Here is a 22,403-nt window from a genome sequence, read left to right on the forward strand (position 1 = left end):
TCATCACATTGTACCCCGGAAACAGGCAGAGTAGGGAGAGGTGCTGCTGTGTGAGGGACAGAATTGGCGGTGTAATAGTTAGGTATAGGTATTCCACACCAAGATACATATCTATCTGAACTAACAGTCCTTCTGAGGACTAATCCAGCTGCATATATTCAGTGGTGATAGCAGGAGTTAGGCAGGCAGAGATTGTGAACACTATACAGCACAATAGTGTCAATTACACGTTCTGTCTGCTGCTGCTGCCTGTTACAGATAGCCATTGGACTAGATATCATGGCTTTTTTTTGCTCTTAATCCTTATTATTTTCTTAAAAAGTAAGAGTCCAACATTTTACTGCTCCATTTGCTTGTTAGCATTGGAGAATACAGCAAGATCTTTTCCATCATCAGACGTGATCCCATATTACTGCTGTACAAATCCAGAAATTTGTATGGACCGTGCAAAATATTATCCTCCTTTTACAGTTAGGCAGCAGTGTGTCGGTGAAGCTATTCACACGTGGTCACTGCCAATAATAGGAAACTGCAAGGCCGGTATTTAAAACCGTGGGCATCCGTCAGACGTAACAAATATTACTACGATACAAATCCAGCAATTTGTAGGGACCGTGCAAAATACTATCCTCCATTCAAAATGGGCAAGGCACGAGGCAAGGGATGGGGAAGTGGACGTGATGGTGATGGTGCATGCAGAGGCCAAGGCTGAGGCTGTGGGCAAGCTGAAATTGTGCCACAACAAGCACCCACATCTTGTCGCCCGACCTTCATGTCCCAATTACTAGGGGACCGCAGCACACCACTACTGAGCCCAGAGCAGTGTCAAAAGGTTGTTGGTTGGATAGCAGATAATGCTTCCAGTTACTTTGCCACCACCACCACCACTCTGTCTTCCACAAGGTCAAATCTTAGTAGCTGTGAGTCTGGACTTCATATTCCTCTCCCTGATTCTCCTTCCTTCCACCATGTGATCCCACACTTGGACACTCCAAAGAGCTGTTCACTTTTCCATTTATAGATTCAAGTGATCCAGAGGAGATCGCATGTAGCGATGCCCAAATATTTGAGCAGCCACGGTCACACGAAGGAGATAGTGGGAAAGTACAATTCCTGTCGCAAGAGGTGGATGATGATGATGAGACACAATTGCCAGAAAGTCAAGAGGAGGACCAGGGTGCGGAAGTGGAAGAAGAGGTGGTGGACGATGAATTCACTGACCCAACCTGGCAAGGTGACATGCAGAGCAAGGACAGCAGCACACAGGGAGAGAGAGGCTAGCAACATAACAGGCAGGAACAAGCAGTGTGGTGGCCACAGACACAAGGCGGGCAGCTGTTCCCTGGAACACCAACACGACGGAAGTTGCCAGTACAACTGTTAGGTCTTCCTGAGTCTAGTTGTTTTTTAAAGACTGTCCTGATAACCCCAAAAAGGCCATTTGCAACATCTGCCAGATCAGCATCAGCAGGGGCAGCAAAACGTCCAGCCTGACCACCACCAGCATGATCAGGCACATGACAGCAAAGCACCCGACTAGGTGGGCCAAATGCCAGGGTCCAGAAACAGTGTCTGCGGGTGACACCACTGTTTGTACTGCTATTGTATGTGCATACCAATCCCCTGTCCATGGCGCATGCGAAGATTCCTCCCGCACTGCACTTGTCGTTGCACACTCGCAACTACCACAATCAGCAACCATGTCCACATCCTTGTCCCAGCGCAGCATTCAGTTGTCCATACCCCAGTCCTTGGAACGCAAGCGCTAATACGCAGCCAACACCCCACAAGCCACACTACTAAACTCACACATTTCGCATATGCTTGCACTCGAAATGTTGCCTTTTAGGCTCATGGAGACGAAAGCTTTCCACAACCTGATGGCGGTGGCCATCCCTGGGTACTCTGTCCTCAGTCGCCACTATTTCTTCTGATGTGCCGTCCCCGCATTACACAAGCACGTGTCCCAGAACATTAGCCGTGCCCTCAACAACGCAGTTACCGGGAGGGTCCACTTAACCTCGAGTACAGGCGAGAGAGGCACAAATACGATCCAGCAGAGGCAGGAGAACACTGTCAAAGTTCTGGGAGAGTTTTCTCAGACCCTCCCATCGCACAGGCCCTGATGCACGGGGTCAGGGCCGGCTCCAGGTTTTTGTGGCCCTGGGCGAAAGAATCTCAGTGGGCCCCTTTAACACATACAGATACCGCAGAGAAATATAGATATAGTACAATGCCAAAGATTAGACTTACTTCTTACACTACTTGTGTGATACCTATTGTAAATTCTACAATAGCTCAGAAACCAGGGAATCTTCGCAGCGCACAGTGCAGACCGGACAATATAGTCCTTCATACAGTATTATGGGCCCTATATATTGCTCCATACAGAACAATAGACCCCATATAATGCTCCATACAGAATATTGGCCCCAATAAAATGCTCCATGCAGAATACTGGCCCCCATATAACGCTCTATACAGAATACTGGCCCCCATATAACGTTCCATACTGAATACTGGCCCCTATATAAAGCTCCATACAGAATACTAGCCCCTTATAATGCTCCATACAGAATACTGGCCCCATATAATGCTCCATACAGAATACTGGCCCCTTATAATGCTCCATACAGAATACTGGCCCCCTTATAATGTTCCATACACAATACTGGCCCCCATATAATGCTCCATACGGAATACTGGCCCCCATATAATGCTCGATACAGAATACTGACCCCCATATAATGCTCCATACAGAATACTGGACCCCATATAATGCTCCATGCAGGCTGTGCCCCCATATAATGCCCCATGTAGGCTGTGCCCCCATATAATGCCCCATGCCGGCTGTGCCCCCATATTATGCCCCATGCCTCCATACATAAAAAAAACAAAAAATCAAATACTCACCTCACCTGCCGCCGCTGCTCTCGTCGCTGCTGCTGCTCCGGACTCCTCAACCGCGTCGTCGTCTTCCCACTCTGCGCTGTGACTGTGCTTAGTAGAGGGCACGGTGGAAAGACGTCATTGCGCCCTCTGACCTGAGACATCACAGTGCAGCAGCCGCGTAAGATACAGGACCTGCTGCAGAGGCACAGGGAGAGGTAAGTATTGTGCCGGGGCCCTGAGCAAGCAGGGGAGGGCGGGCGCTGGCACCGCTCTCCTCCGCTCACGGGTCCCATATCGAGCCGGGGTGCCCGACGGCGAGTGGGCCCCCCCCGCCTGCTCAGGGACTCGGCATTTGCCCGGGTGCGCTGGGTGCTGACGCCGGGCCTGCACGGGGTACTCTTACAAGGAGGGATAATTTTACGATGATGCTGATGGAGTACCTTGCCGACCGTACCAACGTCCTCCATGATTCCTCTATGCCTTATAATTATTGGGTATCCAAGCTGGACATGTGGCATGATCTGGCTCTCTACGCTTTGGAGTTCCTGTCCTGCCCTGCTGCTAGCATTTTGTCAGAGCGAGTTTTCAGTGCCACCGGAGGAATTATAACTGATAGGCGCATCCGCCTGTCTACTGAAAATACTGACAGGCTGACTCTCTTAAAAATGAACAAGAGCTGGAAATGTTTGTTATACAGTATATTCATGTATACTCTTCAGGGGTAAATGTTTTTCAGCCCATGTACTTAGTGCATGGGCATTACAAGTATAGGAAACCCGCTCCTTTATAATGGGAATTTTTTTTTAATGAGGCCCTCCTCTACATCTCTTCCAAGGGGGATTGGAGTGCGTCCAAATTTTTGACAGCCCTTGCAGTCACTGCATACGCAAGAACAGTATAGGAGAACCGCTCCTTTATAATGGTAACATTTTTTTAATGAGGCCCTCCTTTACGTCTCTTCCAAGGGGCATTGGAGTGCGTCCAAATTTTTGGCAGCCGTTGCAGTCACTGCATACACAAGAGCAGTATAGGAGACCCGCTCCTTTATAATGGGAAATTTTTTTTAAAGAGGTCCTCCTCTACGTCTCTTCTAAGGGGCATTGGAGTGTGTCCAAATTTTTGGCAGCCTTTGCAGTTACTGCATACGCAAGAACAGTATAGGAGACCCACTCCTTTATAATGGGAACATTGTTTCACTGAGGCCCTCCTCTACGTCTCTTCCAAGGGGTATTGGGATACGTCGAAAATGTAGGCAGCCGTTGCAGTCACTGCATACGCAATAACTGTACAGCAGAACAGCTCCTTTATAATGGGAACATTATTTTACTGAGGCCCTCCTCTATGTCTCTTCCAAGGGGTATTGGGATGCGGCGAAAATGTAGGCAGCCATTGCAGTCACTGCATACGCAATAACTGTATAGTAGAACATTTTGTTACTGAGGCCCTCCTGTATGTCTTTTCAAAGGGGTATTGGGATGCGTCGAAAATTTAAGCTGCCTTGCAGTCACTGCATATGCAAGAACAGTATAGGAGACCTGCTTATTTAGAATGGGAACATTTTTTTTTCTGAGGCTCTCCTCTATGTTTCTTCAATGGGGTATTAGGATGCGTCAAAAATTTAGGTAGCCGTTGCAGTCACTGCATACGCAATAACTGTATAGCAGAACCGCTCCTTTATAACGAGAACATTTTGTTACTGGGACCCTCCTCTATGTCTCTTCAAAAGGATTTTGGGATGCACAAAAAATTTAAGCAGCCTTTGCAGTCAATTCATATGCAACAACAGTATACGAGACCGGCTCCTTTATAATGGGAACATTTTTATTACTGAGGCCCTTCTCTATGTCTCTTCAAAGGGGTATTGGGATGCGTCAAAATTTTAGGCAGCCGTTGCAGTCACTGCATATGCAATAACTGTATAGCAGAACTGCTCCTTTACAATGGGAATATTTTGTTACTGAGGCCCTCCTCTATGTCTCTTCAAAGGAGTGTTGGGATACATCAAAAATTTAGGCACCCTTTACAGTCACTGCATACGTAATAACAGAACCGCTTCTTTATAATGGGAACATTTTGTTACTAAGGCCCTCCTCTATGTCTCTTCAAATTGGTATTGGAGTTTTTCCAAAATTAGGGCAGCCCTTTCAGTCACTGCATACGCAATAACAGTATAGGCGACCCGCTCCTTAACCCCTTTAAAGCCCAAGACGTTTTAATACGTATCTGCGCCCTGGGCTTTAAAAGCCTGACGCGTATTAATACGTCTTTGCGATCGCGCCTGCACACAGGCTCTGCGGGCGCGATTGCAGCATTGCGTTGGCAAGGGGAGGTGATCGGGATACTCACTTCTCCTGCCGGCCTCCAGCGCTGTCTGCTGCGGCTTCCCGGATGTTGCCATGACGACCCGATGTCGTCATGACAACATCCGGGTCACCAGACAGCAGGAAGATATTTTGGTCATGCGCAGTGCATGACCAAAATATCTTCTGCATCTGCAGCACTGACAGCCTGTATAGCACAGGGATGGTGCTGCATTCCTGTGCTATACAGGCGATCAGAATAAAAAAAGTGAAAGACCCATAGTTGGACAAAGAATAAAAGTAAAAAAAGTGTCATAAAGTGAAAAAAAAAAAAATTTAAAATATTTAAAAAAATAAAAAAATAATCCACCAAAAATAAAAATATAATGTACCCATCAATAAATATTATTATGAAAAAAACAAAACAAAACAATAAAAGTACACATATTTGGTATCGCCGGGTCCGGAACGACCTGACCTATAAAATTGTCCCACTAATTAACCCCTTTAGTGAATAAGGTAAAAAAAAAAAAACGAAGCAAAAAAACAATGCCGTATCATCATACCACCAAACAAAAAATGGAATAACACGCGATCAAAAAGACAAATATAAATAAAAATGGTACCGCTGAAAACTTCATCTTGTCCCGCAAAAAACAAGCCACCATACCGCTCCATCAGCCAAAAAATAAAAAAGTTATTGCTTTCAGAATAAAGCGATGCAAAAAAATAATTTTTTCTATAAAATAGCTTTTATTGAGTAAAAGCGCCAAAACATAGAAAAGCCATATAAATGTGGTAACGCTGTAAATGTACTGACCCGAAGAATAAAGCTACCTTATAAATTTTACCACACGCGGAACAGCATAAAAAAAAAAAAAAAAAACAATTCCTGAATTGTGGCTTTTTGTTTATTCTGCTACCCAAAAATCGGAATAGAAAGCGTTCAAAAAATGTCACGTGCCTGAAAATGGCTCCAATAAAAATGTCAACTCATCCCACAAAAAACAAGCCATCACATGACTCTGTCGGCCAAAATATGGAAAAATTATAGCTTTCAAAATATGGTGATGCAAAAACTAGATTTTACAAACAAATGCGTCTTTTAGTGTGTGACAGCTGTCAATCATAAAAACCCGATATGATTCGGGTATCACTGTAATCGCACCGACCCGAAGAATAAAGTCGTCTAATTACATATACTGCACGAGGAATGGGGTAAAAAATAAACTGTCGGGTTAGGGTTGTGCTAGGGTTAGGGTTGGGGTTAGTGTTAGGGTTGGGCTAGGGTAAGAGTTGGGGTTAGGGTTGGGTTAGGGTTGGGCTAGCGTTAGGGTTGGGCTAGGGTTAAGGTTGGGATTAGGGTTAGAGTAGGGGTTAAGGTTGGGCTAGGGTTAGGGTTGGGCTAGGGTTGGGGTTAGGGTTGGGGTTAGGGTTGGGCTAGGGTTGGGGTTAGGGTTGGGCTAGGGTTAGGGTTGGACCAAGGTTGGGCTAGGGTTAGGGTTGGGCTAGGGTTAGGATTGGGATTTTTTTCAAAAGTAAAAAAAAAAAAAGATGACGATATGGTGACTAGTGTTGAATGCAAGTGCTCGCTACTTGAGTTTGCATCGGGTGCTCGGGTATGCACTGAGTATCGCGGGTGCTCGAGTGACATGCTTCGTGGCCAAAAAAACCTCACGGGGATTGCCTGCCATGCACGAGCGATCCCCGCATGTTTCTTTTTGGGTGTCTAATAACCGTGAAACATGCGAGCACTTGCGCTCAAGACTAATGACAACTTATTCAATATGATGACCTAATGTTATCAAATTCTGTGTCATACCTCTGGGTTCAAAATGTTTACTATACGCCTTGATAAAATCCTTGAGAGGTGTAGTTTCCAAAATGGGGTCACTTGTGTGGGGTTTCCAATATTTAGGCACATCAGGGGCTCTCCAAACGCGACATGGCGTCCGATCTCGATTCCAGCCAATTTTGCGTTCAAAAAGTCACACAGTGCTCCTTCCCTTCTGTACTCTGCCGTGCGCCCAAACACTGTATTTTCCCCACATATGCGGTATTGGCATACTCAGGAGAAATTGTACAAAAATTTTTGGGGTACATTTTCTCCTCTTACCCTTGTGAAAATAAAAAAATTGGGGCTAAAACATAATTTATGTGGAAAAAGTTAGATTTTTTTATTTTCACGGCTCCATGTTATAAACTTCTGTAAAGCACTTGGGGGTTTAGGGTGCTCACCACACATCTAGATAAGTTCCCTGAGGGGTCTAGTTTCCAAAATGGTGTCACTTGTGGGGGGTTTCCACTGTTTATGCACATCAGGGGCACATCCGCTAATTATTCAAGCAAATTTTACATTCAAAAAGTCAAATGGTGCTCCTTCCCTTCCGAACCCTGCCCAAGCACTAGTTTTCCCCCAAATATGGGGTATCTTCTTACTCAGGAGAAATTGCACAACAAACTGCATGGTGCAATTTCCCCTGTTACCCTTATGAAAATTGGGGGCTGAAAAACATTTTTGTGGGAAAAATGTGAAAATTTTATTTTTACGGCTCAATGTTATAAGCTGCTATGAAGCACCTGGGGGTTCAATGTGCTCACCACACATCTAGATAAGTTCCCTCAGGGGTCTAGCTTCCAAGATGATGTCACTTGTGGGGGGTTCTACTGTTTAGGCACATCAGGGGCTCTCCAAACGCAACATGGCGTCCGATAATTATTCAAGCAAATTTTACATTCAAAAAGTCAAATGGCGCTTCTTTCCTTCCGAACCCTGCCGTGCGCCCAAACTGTGTTTTCTCCCCACATATGGGGTATCTGCGTGCTCAGGGGAAATTGCACAACAAATTTTGGGGTCCATTTTTTCCAGTTACCCCTGCGAAAAGAAAAAAAAATTGGGTCTAAAGTAACATTTTTGTGAAAAAAGTTAAATGGTAATTTTTTTCTTCCACATTCCAAAAATTCCTGTGAAGCACCTGAAGGGTTAATAAAATTCTTGAATGTGGTTTTGAGCACCTTGAGGGGTGCAGTTTTTGGTGTCACTTTTGGGTATTTTCTGTCATAAAGACCCCTCAAAGTGACTTCAAATGTGATGTGGTCCCTAAAAAAATGGTTTTGTAAATTTTGTTGGAAAAATGAGAAATCGCTGGTCAACTTTTAACCCTTATAGCTCCCTAATGAAAAAAAAATTTGGTTCCAAAATTGTGCTGATGTAAAGTAGACATGTGGGAAATGTTATTTATTAACTTTTTTGTGTGATGTACAGTACAGACCAAAAGTTTGGACACACCTTCTCATTTAAAGATTTTTCTGTATTTTCATGACTTAGAAAATTGTACATACAGTGGTGGCCAAAAGTATTGGCACCCCTGCAATTCTGTCAGATAATACTCAGTTTCTTCCTGAAAATGATTGCAATCACAAATTCTTTGGTATTATTATCTTCATTTAATTTGCTTGCAAGGAAAAAACACAAAAGAGAATGAAGCAAAAATCAAATCATTGATCATTTCACACAAAACTCCAAAAATGGGCCAGACAAAAGTATTGGCACCCTCAGCCTAATATTTGGTTGCACAACCTTTAGCCAAAATAACTGCGAACAACCGCTTCCGGTAACCATCAATGAGTTTCTTACATTGCTCTGCTGGAATTGTAGACCATTCTTCTTTGGCAAAGGGTGCCTTCTCCAAACTGCCATTTTGAGATCTCTCCACAGGTGTTCTATGGGATTCAGGTCTGGACTCATTGCTGGCCACCTTAGAAGTCTCTAGTGCTTTCTCTCAAACCATTTTATAGTGCTTTTGGAAGTGTGTTTTGGGTCATTGTCCTGCTGGAAGACCCATGACCTCTGAGGGAGACCCAGCTTTCTCACACTGGGCCCTACATTATGTTGCAAAATTTGTTGGTAGTCTTCAGACTTCATAATGTCATGCACACGGTCAAGCAGTCCAGTGCCAGAGGCAGCAAAGCAACCCCAAAACATCAGGGAACCTCCGCCATGTTTGACTGTAGGGACCGTGTTCTTTTCTTTGAATGCCTCTTTTTTTTCCTGTACACTCTATGTTGATGCTTTTTCCCAAAAAGCTCTACTTTTGTCTCATCTGACCAGAGAACATTTTTCCAAAATGTTTTAGGCTTTCTCAGGTAAGTTTTGGCAAACTCCAGCCTGGCCTTTTTATGTCTCGGGGTAAGAAGTGGGGTCTTCCTGGGTATCCTACCATACAGTCCCTTTTCATTCAGACGCCGACAGATAGTACGGGTTGACACTGTTGTACCCTCGGACTGCAGGGCAGATTGAACTTGTTTGGATGTTAGTCGAGGTTCTTTATCCACCATCCGCACAATCTTGCGTTGAAATCTCTCGTCAATTTTTCTTTTCCGTCCACATCTAGGGAGGTTAGCCACAGTGCCATGGGCTTTAAACTTCTTGATGACATTGTGCACGGAAGACACAGGAACATTCAGGTCTTTGGAGATGGACTTGTAGCCTTGAGATTGCTCATGCTTCCTCACAATTTGGTTTCTCAAGTCCTCAGACAGTTCTTTGGTCTTCTTTCTTTTCTCCATGCTCAATGTGGTACACACAAGGACACAGGACAGAGGTTGAGTCAACTTTAATCCATGTTAACTGGCTGCAAGTGTGATTTAGTTATTGCCAACACCTGTTAGATGCCACAGGTAAGTTACAGGTGCTGTTAATTACACGAATTAGAGAAGCATCAGATGATTTTTCAAAGGGTGCCAATACTTTTGTCCACCCCCTTTTTTAGGTTTGGTGTGGAATTGTATCCAATTTGGCTTTAGGACAATTCTTTTTGTGTTTTTTCATTGAAGACAAATTAAATGAAGATAATAATACCAAAGAATTTGTGATTGCAATCATTTTCAGGAAGAAACTGAGTATTATCTGACAGAATTGCATGGGTGCCAATACTTTTGGCCACCACTGTACATACTGAAGGCATCAAAACTATGAATTAACACATGTGGAATTATATACTTAACAAAAAAGTGTGAAACAACTGAAAATATGTCTTATATTCTAGGTTCTTCAAAGTAGCCACCTTTTGCTTTGATGACTGCTTTGCACGCTCTTGGCATTCTCTTGATGAGCTTCAAGAGGTAGTCACAGGAAATGGTCTTCCAACAATCTTGAAGGAGTTCCCAGAGATGCTTAGCACTTATTGGCCCCTTTGTCTTCACTCTGCGGTCCAGCTCACCCCAAACCATCTCGATTGGGTTCAGGTCTGGTGACTGTGGAGGCCAGGTCATCTGGCGTAGCACCCCATCACTCCCCCTCTTGGTCAAATAGCCCTTACACAGCCTGGAGGTGTTTTTGGGGTCATTGTCCTGTTGAAAAATAAATGATGGTCCAACTAAATGCAAACCGGATGGAATAGCATGCCGCTGCAAGATGCTGTGGTAGCCATGCTGGTTCAGTATGCCTTCAATTTTGAATAAATCCCCAACAATGTCACCAGCAAAGCACCCCCACACCATCACACCTCCTCCTCCATGCTTCATGGTGGGAACCAGGCATGTAGAGTCCATCTGTTCACCTTTTCTGCTTCGCACAAAGACACGGTGGTTGGAACCAAAGATCTCAAATTTGGACTCATCAGACCAAAGCACCAATTTCCACTAGTCTAATGTCCATTCCTTGTGTTCTTTAGCCCAAACACGTCTCTTCTGCTTGTTGCCTGTCCTTAGCAGTGGTTTCCTAGAAGCTATTTTACCATGAAGGCCTGCTGCACAAAGTCTCCTCTTAACAGTTGCTGTAGAGATGTGTCTGCTGCTAGAACTCTGTGTGTGACCTGGTCTCTAATCTGAGCTGCTGTTAACCACTTCGCACCAGAGCCTGTTTTTGCCTTCGTGACCGGGCCAATTTTTACAATTCTGACCACAGTCATTTTATGAAGTAATTACTCTGGAACGCTTCAACGGATCCCCCTGATTCTGAGAATGTCTTTTCATGACATATTGTGCTTCATGATAGTGGTAAAATTTCTTCGATATCACTTGAGTCTATTTGTCAAAAAATCGGAAATTTGGCGATAATTTTGAAAATTTTGCAATTTTCAAACTTTGAATTTTCATGCCCTTAAATCAGAGAGATATGTCACACAAAATAGTTAATAAATAACATTTCCCACATGTCTACTTTACATCAGCACAATTTTGGAACCAAAATTTTTTTTTGTTAGGGAGCTATAAGGGTTAAAAGTTGACCAGCGATTTCTCATTTTTTCAACAAAATTTACAAAAACATTTTTTAGGGACCACATCATATTTGAAGTCACTTTGAGGGGTCTTTATGACAGAAAATACCCAAAAGTGACACCATTCTAAAAACTGCACCTCTCAAGGTGCTCAAAACCACATTCAAGAACTTTATTAACCCTTCAGGTGCTTCACAGGAATTTTTGGAATGTGGAAGAAAAAAATTAGCATTTAACTTTTTTCACAAAAATGTTACTTTAGACCCAATTTTCTTTTATTTTCACAGGGGTAACAGGAAAAAATGGACCCCAAAATTTTTTGTGCAATTTCTCTTGAGCGCGCTGATACCCCATATGTGAGGGAAAACCATTGTTTGGGCGCACTGCAGGGTTCGGAAGGGAAGGTTCGCCATTAGACTTTTTGAATGTAAAATTTGTCTGAATAATTAGCAGACGCCATGTTGCGTTTGGAGAGCCCCTGATGTGCCTAAACAGTGGAAACCCCCCACAAGTGACACCATTTTGGAAACTTGACCCCTTAGGGAACTTATCTAGATGTGTGGTGAGCACCTTGAACCCAAAGGTGCTTCACAGAAGTTTATAATAATGAGCTGTAAAAATACAATTTTCACATTTTTCCCACAAAAACGTTTTTCATCCCTTAATTTTGCATTATCATAAGGGTAATAGGATAAATTGCACCATGAAATTTGTTGTGCAATTTCTCCTGAACACGCTGTTACCCCATATGTGGAGGCAAACCACTGTTTGGGCGCACGGCAGGGTTTGAAAGGGAAGGAGCGCCATTTGACTTTTTGAATGTAAAATTTGTTTGAATAATTAGCGGACGCCATGTTGCATTTGGGGAGCCCCTGATGTGCCTAAACAGTGGAAACCCCCCACAAGTGACACCATTTTGGAAACTAGACCCCTTAGGGAACTTATCTAGATGTGTGGTGAGCACCTTGAACCCCAAGGTGCTTCACAGAAGTTTATAATAATGAGTTGCAAAAATAACATTTTCACATTTTTCCCACAAAAAATGTTTTTCATTCCCTAATTTTGCATTATCATAAGGGTAACAGGATAAATTGCACCATGAAATTTGTTGTGCAATTTCTCCTGAGTACGCCGATACCCCATATGTGGGGGAAAACCACTGCTTTGGTGTACGGCAGGGTTCGGAAGAGAAAGGAGCGCTATGTTGGCTGGGATAGGTTGCAGACACCATGTCACATTTGAAGAGTCGCTGACATGCCGAGACAGCAGAAACCCCCACAAGTGACCCCATTTTGTAAACTACACCTCTCAAGGAATTCATCAAGGGAAGTAGTGAGTACTTTTTAATTTTTAAATTTATACCATTGGGCAGTGAAAAAAGCATAATTATATTTTTACCACAAAAAAATGTTTTACCCTCAGATTTTACATTTTCACACAGGGCAATGGGTAAAAATGGTGCCGAAATGTGTCACACAATTTCTTCTAAAAGTGTCAATACCCCATATGTGGCTGTATCATACCGCTCAGCCATACGGCGAGATCTGGGGGGACGGAGCGCTATTTGACAATTGGAGAACAAATTATTGTAGTATAGGCATTTGGATTTGGGAGCACAAAATTTTCTGAATTTCTTTTGGGGGGCAAGGGCCATTTCGCTTTTCCAGAGCCTTTCTGCTACCAGTAACTTGGAAGTCCCTTATATTTTTAACAGATGACGGACCTGAGTGGGGACTAGCTTTTTTTGAGGACTGAGTTGAAGCTTTTATTGGGAACATTTTACGTAACATTTATCCGGCGCTCTAGGCTGAGCACTTACATCGGGGTTTCCATCTAAATTTCCAAGTGATGTAATTCAGATGAAACCCCTGCGGGATCCATTCACTGTAATGAGGCAGCAGAGTTACTCTGGACTCCGTCTGGCCTCTGTGGCCAACCGCACTTTTATGCATGCCTAAAACAAATGACACCGTGGGATCACAGGCCAGACAGCATCCACAGTGGCCTATATCTGCCTCATTACAGGGAATCTTCCGTCATGGGTTCCGGCTGAATTACGTATTTCAGAGATTTACACGGAAACTCTGGTGTAGATGAAGTGACCGCGGGCAAGGCCGCGCATTGGTATCTATGATCTGGCCAAGCAAGATCCCCACACACAGACTCCATCTTGATAACCGTATCTTTACTCGTATACATTTTTAACACAGCAAAGAAAAAAAACAATAAATGACAACCGTAAATATGCACAGTAATAACGTGTAGTGATAAGCTGACCCTCACTGTCCCTACTCACACGTTACCAGTCCTTTACTCCAGAAGGATGTGTCCCCCGTCGCAGGCCTGTCTGTCTTTGCAGGAAGGGGTCCCAGCCGGAGAAAAAAACAGGAACAACAAATTACACTGAAAGGAGGGAATACTTCGGCCTCTCGCCAGAGGACCCGCTTACAGTCTCTCTGATCCGGATAGCAGCTTTGGTGGATCCCTTATGTAGTCCACACTCCAGTAGCAGGGAGTGTAATAGCTGTATCCCTCAGCAGTGAAGAAGCTGGGGAAGGCCCCGAGGATATGGTGTCAGGTAAAAGAAATCCCGTTGAGAGGCTCTCCTGCGCCACGCACGAGGGCCTGCACACCGTCCTGGCTCTTTTCACAGACCACAGCAAACTCTTTTCGCGCTTTTTTCTGCTTCCCACTTTGGTCACGTGACTCTCTAGGGTCGGACACAGGAGGCTCAGTCTTTTTCTCTGTCATCACACCCTGCGCAGGTGCAACCTCTGGCCACAAGGTGGCAACATCATCCTGTGTAATCACTTCTGTAACAGGCTCTATATCAATAATCACAGAACAGCCAGAGCCGGCCAGCTCACTACACGCCCCCCCACTCAAAGGTTGGCAGTCCCTGTCAACGACCGGCTCCAGGGCGGCGATGGCTGTGGATGTGACAGGGGGCGGCTGGGAAGAGGGCCACACATATTGGTCTCTGTAGGACTGTCGTGGAGGTACCCCTGCAGTGGTCCTCGTTGTCCGACTAACGGGTTGGATCCCCTCTCTCCTATCAGTCACCCCACTCTCTTTCCCAGTCAACATGTCAGTAGAGGAGGTAATTGGTTCAAGTGTTCAAGTGCGTCAGTCGGACGGACAGGGGTAGGCATGCATTCAGTCTCTACATCCCTGGGGTCAGTGTCTCCGACAGTATTAGTGATATCCATCTCTCTAGGTATCACAGTAGGGGAGTCAGGCTGGGAACGGCAGGGGCGCAACATATTACGGTGCAAAGTTCGGATGCTGCCGCTGTCTTCGCCCTGCACTCGATAGACGGGGCCACCGGGGTACGGCTGTCCAATTACTCGATAGACTTCGGTCTCCCACTTGGGCCGGAGTTTCCCTTGCGGCTTCTTTATTCGGACTAGGACCAGTTGACCTACATTCAGTGGGTCTTCTTGTACCGGAAGTGGGTCAGCGTGCACTTGATCCTGAATTTGTCGGCCTACTAGCCGGTAGACAGTCTCCATTCTCTGGCGGTGTGTTTGTAGCCAGGAAGGATAGGTACCACAGGTATCTTCTTCGGAGCTAGACAGTTGCAACTCATGGATGTCTTTGCCTGGACGGCCAAAGAGAAGGGTGTATGGGGTGTATCCGGTGACGGAATGGACCTGATTATTATAGGCCCACAGCAGTTCCGGGAGGAATCGAGGCCAGTCGGGCTTTTTGTCTTCAGCCAAAGTCCGGATCAGTTGTAAGAGGGTCCGGTTAAAGCGTTCACACGCGCCATTCCCTTGTGGATGGTAAGGGGTGGTCCTGGACTTCTTGATTCCATACATCCGTTGGAGTTCTTCAATGACTCGCCCTTCGAAACAAGCCCCCTGATCAGAGTGTAGCCTCTCCGGACACCCGTAGACCCGAATGAATTGCTGACAGATAGCCTGTGCAGCTGATTCAGCAGTCAGATCCTTCGTAGCAACAGCGACAGCGAATTTCGTGAAGAGGTCCACCATCACCAGACAGTACTGGTAGCCACTATTCGCCGTTCCGATCAACAGATAGTCCACCATCAACAGCTCGAGGGGCCTCGACGTCTTAATAGTCTGGACGGGGGCACGCTGCTCTGCAGACTTGTGGAATTCACAGGTACGGCATGCTTGACAGACATTTTCAACCAACTTACGGAGCCCCGGACACAAAATGAACTGCTGGGTCCACCGGAGGGTCTTGTCTATGCCGAAGTGGCCGTTCCTCCTGTGAGCTTCGCCCACCATCTCATGGGCCAACTGCACCGGGACGACAATCTGCAAACACTCCTCCAGCATATGGGATAAAAGGGCCCTGAGACACAGGACTCCATCTTTCACAATCAGCCGATCCCACTGGGCAAGCAGAGCCAAGGCTCCGGTCAATAGTCGGGCTCGCACTTCGGAGGGCGGTTTCTCTTGTTTATTCACATACTGTTTCAGTAAGACGTGCTCGGGATCTCGATCTTGAAGCTTGGCCCATTCTTGCTGGGACAGGGGAGATCCCACTACGGCTTCAATCCCTCCTACAGCATACTGGCGGTTATCTTCTATTTGCTTTGCGAGCCGGGCAAAGTCAGGCATCTCATCTTCCTCCAACTCTTCATCCCGGTCCCCCACTGGCGGGGATGATGTCACTCTAGACAGGCTGTCAGCATTCTGATTCTCGTTCCCCGCTCTGTATTTAATTTTGTACTGGAATCTAGAGAGCCTGGCCATCCAGCGCTGTTCCATTGCCCCTAGTTTGGCATTCTCTAGGTGGGCAAGAGGATTGTTGTCCGTCATGACCAGCACCTCCGCTCCTGTCAGATAGCCGGCAAATTTCTCCGTCATAGCCCAAGTCAGAGCCAAGAGTTCCAAGCGGAAGGAACTGTAGTTGACGGGATTCTTTTCGGTGTCACGGAGAGACCTACTGGCATAGGCTATCATGCGTTCTTTATTATCTTGAACTTGAGAGAGGACCGCCCCTAGACCTTGAAGGCTGGCGTCGGTGTGCAACTGAAACGGTAATGTGTAGTCTGCATATGCCAGAACAGGGGGTGATGTTAGAGCAGCCTTAAGTGCCTGAAAGGATTTTTCTCGGTCAGGCCCCCAACTGATGCGTCGTCCTCTGGGGCTGTTCGCGGTCCCTCGGAGAACCTCATGCAGTGGTTCAGCAAGCCGAGCAAAGTCCTTGACAAACCGACGGTAGTAGCCTGCTAGCCCCAGAAAAGCCCGGACTTCTTTTACGGTAGTTGGCTGCGGCCACTCTTGAATGGCTGCTATCTTCTCCGGAGAGGGCTGGACGCCTTCGGCCGAGATCCGGTGACCCAAGTAGTCGATTTCCTGCTGGAACAGACGGCACTTGCTGGGCTTCAACTTCAAGCCTTGTCGCCTCAAGCGCTGGAACACTTGGCCAAGCTTGTGAAGATGATCTTCAAAGGTGGCGGAGTATACCACGATGTCGTCAAGGTATATCAGCGTAAACTGAAAGTTGAAGTCCCCCAGACAGCGTTCCATTAGTCTCTGAAAAGTCCCCGGTGCGTTATTCAAGCTGAACGGCATCCGGTCGAACTCATACAGGCCCATGGGAAGGATGAAGGCGGTCTTTTCCCTGTCCTTCTCACTCATTGGAACCTGCCAATATCCACTGGCCAGGTCTAGGGACGAAAAATATTTGGCCTTCTTCAGGGCAGTCAGTGACTCTTCGATCCGAGGAAGTGGATATGAGTCCCGGATAGTGCAAGCGTTCAGCCTACGGTAGTCCACGCAAAACCTTAGGGAACCATCTTTCTTTTTGACTATCACCACGGGTGCAGCCCACGGGCTCTGGCTTTCATGTACCACTCCGGCGTGTAGCATAGATTCTAACAGGCTTTTCACCTCCTGGTATTGCTGAGGTGGTATCTGCCGGTACCTCTCGCGGATAGGGGGGGTATCGCCCGTGGGTATCTCGTGCTGGATACTGGTGGTACACCCAAAGTCTGTGTCATGCTTTGCAAAGGAGTCTTGGTGTTCCCGCAGAAGTTCCTCCACTTGAAACACTTCTTGTTTGGTGTACTGAGACGTGTCTAGCTGCACTTTTTCCCGTAGTTTTCACCCAATGTCTTCATCGTCTACTTGAGCGTTTATGGCTGAGACGGTTACCGTCCAGTCGCCTTCTGTAGACGGGGTGAATTCTAGGGGTCCAATGGGATTCACTTCCGTGGGTAGAGCATATACCCGGGCAAGTTGAGTGCCGGCTTCAAGGGCTAGGCCTACGTCTGTGGTGTTGTTTAGCCTGACAGGGACTCTCCCGTTCCTCACGACAGCTAGAGTGCGAGCAACTAGTGGGTTTAGCTTACCCCCACTTGGGGTCCTCGGCTCGATCAACACTTCAACCCCCTCAAGTTGTCGGTGGGTGTTAAGGGGTAAGGAAATGACTGTCTCTTTTTCAGCGGGCAAAGTAATCCTGGTACGGCGTGGCACCGTAATGGCGGCTAGGGGTAGTTGTTCCTCTGCCATCTGTTGAAGTCCAACGATCCGGATTACGCGCTGGAACGCCAGACGAGTCGGCTTATGTTTGGTGACTTTCTGCCAGTATTTGGGTCCTTTTCTTGTCAACAGCAAAAGATCCAGGTCTTTCAAGATGTTCATTCCAACTATCACTGGGGTCTCGGAGCCGAAACCTTCCTTGACGATGACGATCCCTCGTTTCCCTAAGTCTTGTCCGCAGGCCTTTGTGTCCATCCAAGCAACTCCGGTCACTGGAATGGGTAGATTATTAGCCGCAATAATCTTAATGGTGGTGTCTGGGTCACGAGCAGTTCTTGGTTTGAGGTAATTTTCGTAAAACTGTTCAGAGATCGTGGTCACTTGTGACTCGGTGTCCATCAGTCCCTGTACGGCAATTCCTTCCAGGACAACTTCAAGTGTCGGGCTATTCGAGGCAAGAGCACTCCGCCATCGGCTCTGTTTTTCCACACCCCTCTCCTTGGCCTCCCCTGCTGCGCGAGCCTCAGCTGCAGGGGTGTCTAGTTTAACGGCGGCCATTGTGGTAGCTCTGCTTGTGGATATGGCTGGGGTTCAATTCGCTGGTCTGATCGAAATTCCCTTCGCTGGGGTGACTGAGGGTTTGTTCGTTGGTGCGACGGAGGTTGTTGCGGAGGGAAGTGTTGAGGACAACGATTTGCCCTATGGCGAGGATCACCGCATGACCAACACTGTCCCACGGGACGACTAGGCTGTCTTCGCTGGTCTCCCTGTCGGTCTAATGTTAACTGTAATATCTGTCTCTGTAAGTCTGCTACCATCTGTTTCAGGTCTTCCGTGTCACTGTTCGGATTTTTAATGTCAGATATGGATCTGCACGCAGCACCTTGAATCCCCACATCCATGACGGGTCCCCTTGAACGTTCTATGGCTTCCTGTTTGACTTCAGCAAAAGTAAGAGCCGGCATCATCCGGATCAAGTCCTGTAACGTGCGGTTAAGATACTGGTCTCTCAGTCCTATTACAAATTGGTCTCTCAGTACCAGGTCACGAGAAGCCATACCAGCTAGTTGCTCCCCTTTTCCACAGGTTTGTTCAAGGAGTACCTGAAGGGCGTTCGCATATTGGGGAATATCCTCCCATTCAAGCTGCATCCGTCTAAAGAACATGTGTCGCAGTGTTCCCTGGTATGTGGTCGGCCCATAGGTGTTCTCCAGCACCCGCACCAAATCATCTACTGTATGCTGGCCCCTGACCGTCTCCAGTCTGACTGTCGTCCATGCCTCCCCCTCTAGCGTCAGTACCACCATTTCTGCCAAGGTCTTAGGGTCAATATTATACATTTCCCCCAGTATCCGTACTTGTTCCGCCCGCTCTGGTACAGGGTAGTTTCGTCCGCCAAATTTCCTGACCTGATTCACAATAGACACTGGCGGGGGTTTCTGACTGTACACATGGCATGGGTGGGAATCTTGTTGGTCACAGATCCTGCCGACTACGCCAGATGAAGTGACCGCGGGCAAGGCCGCGCATTGGTATCTATGATCTGGCCAAGCAAGATCCCCACACACAGACTCCATCTTGATAACCGTATCTTTACTCGTATACATTTTTAACACAGCAAAGAAAAAAAACAATAAATGACAACCGTAAATATGCACAGTAATAACGTGTAGTGATAAGCTGACCCTCACTGTCCCTACTCACACGTTACCAATCCTTTACTCCAGAAGGATGTGTCCCCCGTCGCAGGCCTGTCTGTCTTTGCAGGAAGGGGTCCCAGCCGGAGAAAAAAACAGGAACAACAAATTACGCTGAAAGGAGGGAATACTTCGGCCTCTCGCCAGAGGACCCGCTTACAGTCTCTCTGATCCGGATAGCAGCTTTGGTGGATCCCTTATGTAGTCCACACTCCAGTAGCAGGGAGTGTAATAGCTGTATCGCTCAGCAGTGAAGAAGCTGGGGAAGGCCCCGAGGATATGGTGTCAGGTAAAAGAAATCCCGTTGAGAGGCTCTCCTGCGCCACGCACGAGGGCCTGCACACCGTCCTGGCTCTTTTCACAGACCACAGCAAACTCTTTTCGCGCTTCCCACTTTGGTCACGTGACTCTCTAGGGCCGGACACAGGAGGCTCAGTCTTTTTCTTTGTCATCACACCCTGCGCAGGTGCAACCTCTGGCCACAAGGTGGCAACATCATCCTGTGTAATCACTTCTGTAACAGGCTCTATATCAATAATCACAGAACAGCCAGAGCCGGCCAGCTCACTACATAAGCGCTCAGCGCAGAGCGCAGGATAAATGTGAGCAGAGCCTTACTGCGATCTTTGGGAGACATAATAAACAAATCAGTAGCAGGTGAAGAATTGGTTTTATTTATTTTTTACGCCGTTCCCCGTGCGGTATAAGTGATGAGATTACTTTATTCTTCGGGTCGGTGTGATTACAGAGATACCAGATTTATATCGGGTTTTTATGACTGACAGCTGTCACACACTAAGAGATGCTTTTTTTTGCAAAATCTAGTTTTTGCATCGCCATATTTTGAGAGCTATCATTTTTCCATATTTCGGCCGACAGAGTCATGTGACGGCTTGTTTTTTGCGGGACGAGTTGACATTTTTATTGGTACCATTTTTGGGTACGTGACATTTTTTGATCGCTTTCTATTCCGTTTTTTGGGAGGTAAAATTAACACAAACCAACAATTCAGGAATTGTTTTTTGAGGTTTTTTTTTATGCCGTTCTGCGTGTGGTAAAAGTGATCAGGCAGCGTTATTCTTCGGGTCGGTACGTTTACAGCGATACTACACTTACTGTATATTTTTTTTATGTTTTGGCGCTTTTACACAATAAAACAATTTTATAGAAAAAATATTTTTTTTGCATTGCTTTATTCTGAGCGCTATAACTTTTTTATTTTTCGGCTGATGGAGCTGTATGGTGTTTTTTTTTTGCGGAACAAGATGACGTTTTCAGCGGTACCATTTTTATTTCCATTTTGCTTTTTGATCGCATTTTTTTCTACTTTTTGTTTGGCGATATGATGAAAAAGCATTTTTTTTGCTCCGTTTTTTATTTATTTTTATTACGGTGTGCACAGAAGGAGTTAATTAGTGTGACAGTTTTATAGATCGGGTTGTTTCGGACGCGGCGATACCAAATATGTGTACTTTTTTGGGTTTTGCATAAATATACGGATTTATTGGTTTAATATTTTATTTATTTATTTTTATTTATTTTGTGATTTTTTTTAACAGTTTAAAAACATTTTTTTTTACTTTTTTTTTACATTTTTACTTAGTCCCTGTATGGGACATTAATTTTTATTTTTCTGATCACTGATCTCATGTAATGTAATAGACATGTATTACATTACATGAGATCTTCGCTGACTGTTTCACAGAGTCTCCTGCCAGGCTTCAGCTGCAGGCTGAGCCAGGCAGGACACCATATATGGCAGATCTGGAGGCGGTCATGTGACCTCCAGCTTCCATAGCAACGTCAGGTCCTGGAAGGTATAAGGGGGCCGTCGGAGAGGTAAGTGGACGACCCCCTCTCCTCCTGCTGTCTTCTATATGCCGCGATCACTATAGATCGCGGCATATAGAAGACAGCAAGGGTTAACATCAGTGGGACCTGATCCAATCAGGTCCCGATGATGTCCCCTGTCAGAGCTAACGCTCTGCACCGGAATCACAGCGCTTGCAGGACACTGGGGGTCCTGAGCGCTGCGAGACCACCCACTGTTTTTAAACGTCGGCGCTGCACAGAGCCCAGCAAGCGCCGACGTTTATCTACAGTGGGCGGTCTGGAACCGGTTAACCTGCGATTTCTGAGGCTGGTGACTTGGATAAACTTATCCTCAGAAGCAGAGGTAACTCTTGGTCTTCCTTTCCTGGGGCGGTCCTCATGTGAGCCAGTTTCTTTGTAGCGCTTGATGGTTTTTGCAACTGCACTTGGGGACACATTCAAAGTTTGCCCAATTTTTCGGACTGACTGACCTTCATTTCTTAAAGTAATGATGGCCACTCGTTTTTCTTTACTTAGCTGCTTTTTTCTTGCCATAAAACAAATTCTAACAGTCTATTCAGTAGGACTATCAGCTGTGTATCCACCTGACTTCTCCACAACACAACTGATGGTCCCAACCCCATTTATAAGGCAAGAAATCCCACTTATTAAACCTGACAGGGCACACCTGTGAAGTGAAAACCATTTACGGTGACTACGTCTTGAAGCTCATCAAGAGAATGCCAAGAATGTGCAAAGCAGTCATCAAAGCAAAATGTGGCTACTTTGAAGAACCTAGAATATAAGACATATTTTCAGTTGTTTCACACTTTTTTGTTAAGTATATAATTCCACATGTGTTAATTCATAGTTTTGATGCCTACAGCGTGAATGTACAATTTTCAAAGTCATGAAAATACAGAAAAATCTTTAAATGAGAAGGTGTGTCCAAACTTTTGGTCTGTACTGTATCTCTCTGATTTGAGGGCATAAAAATTCAAATTTTGAAAATTGCAACAT

The sequence above is a fragment of the Phyllobates terribilis genome, unplaced genomic scaffold, assembly GCF_046119375.1.
Source record: "Phyllobates terribilis strain yellow unplaced genomic scaffold, ASM4611937v1 Scaffold_4__5_contigs__length_816908805, whole genome shotgun sequence".
Taxonomy (NCBI): Eukaryota; Metazoa; Chordata; class Amphibia; order Anura; family Dendrobatidae; genus Phyllobates; species Phyllobates terribilis.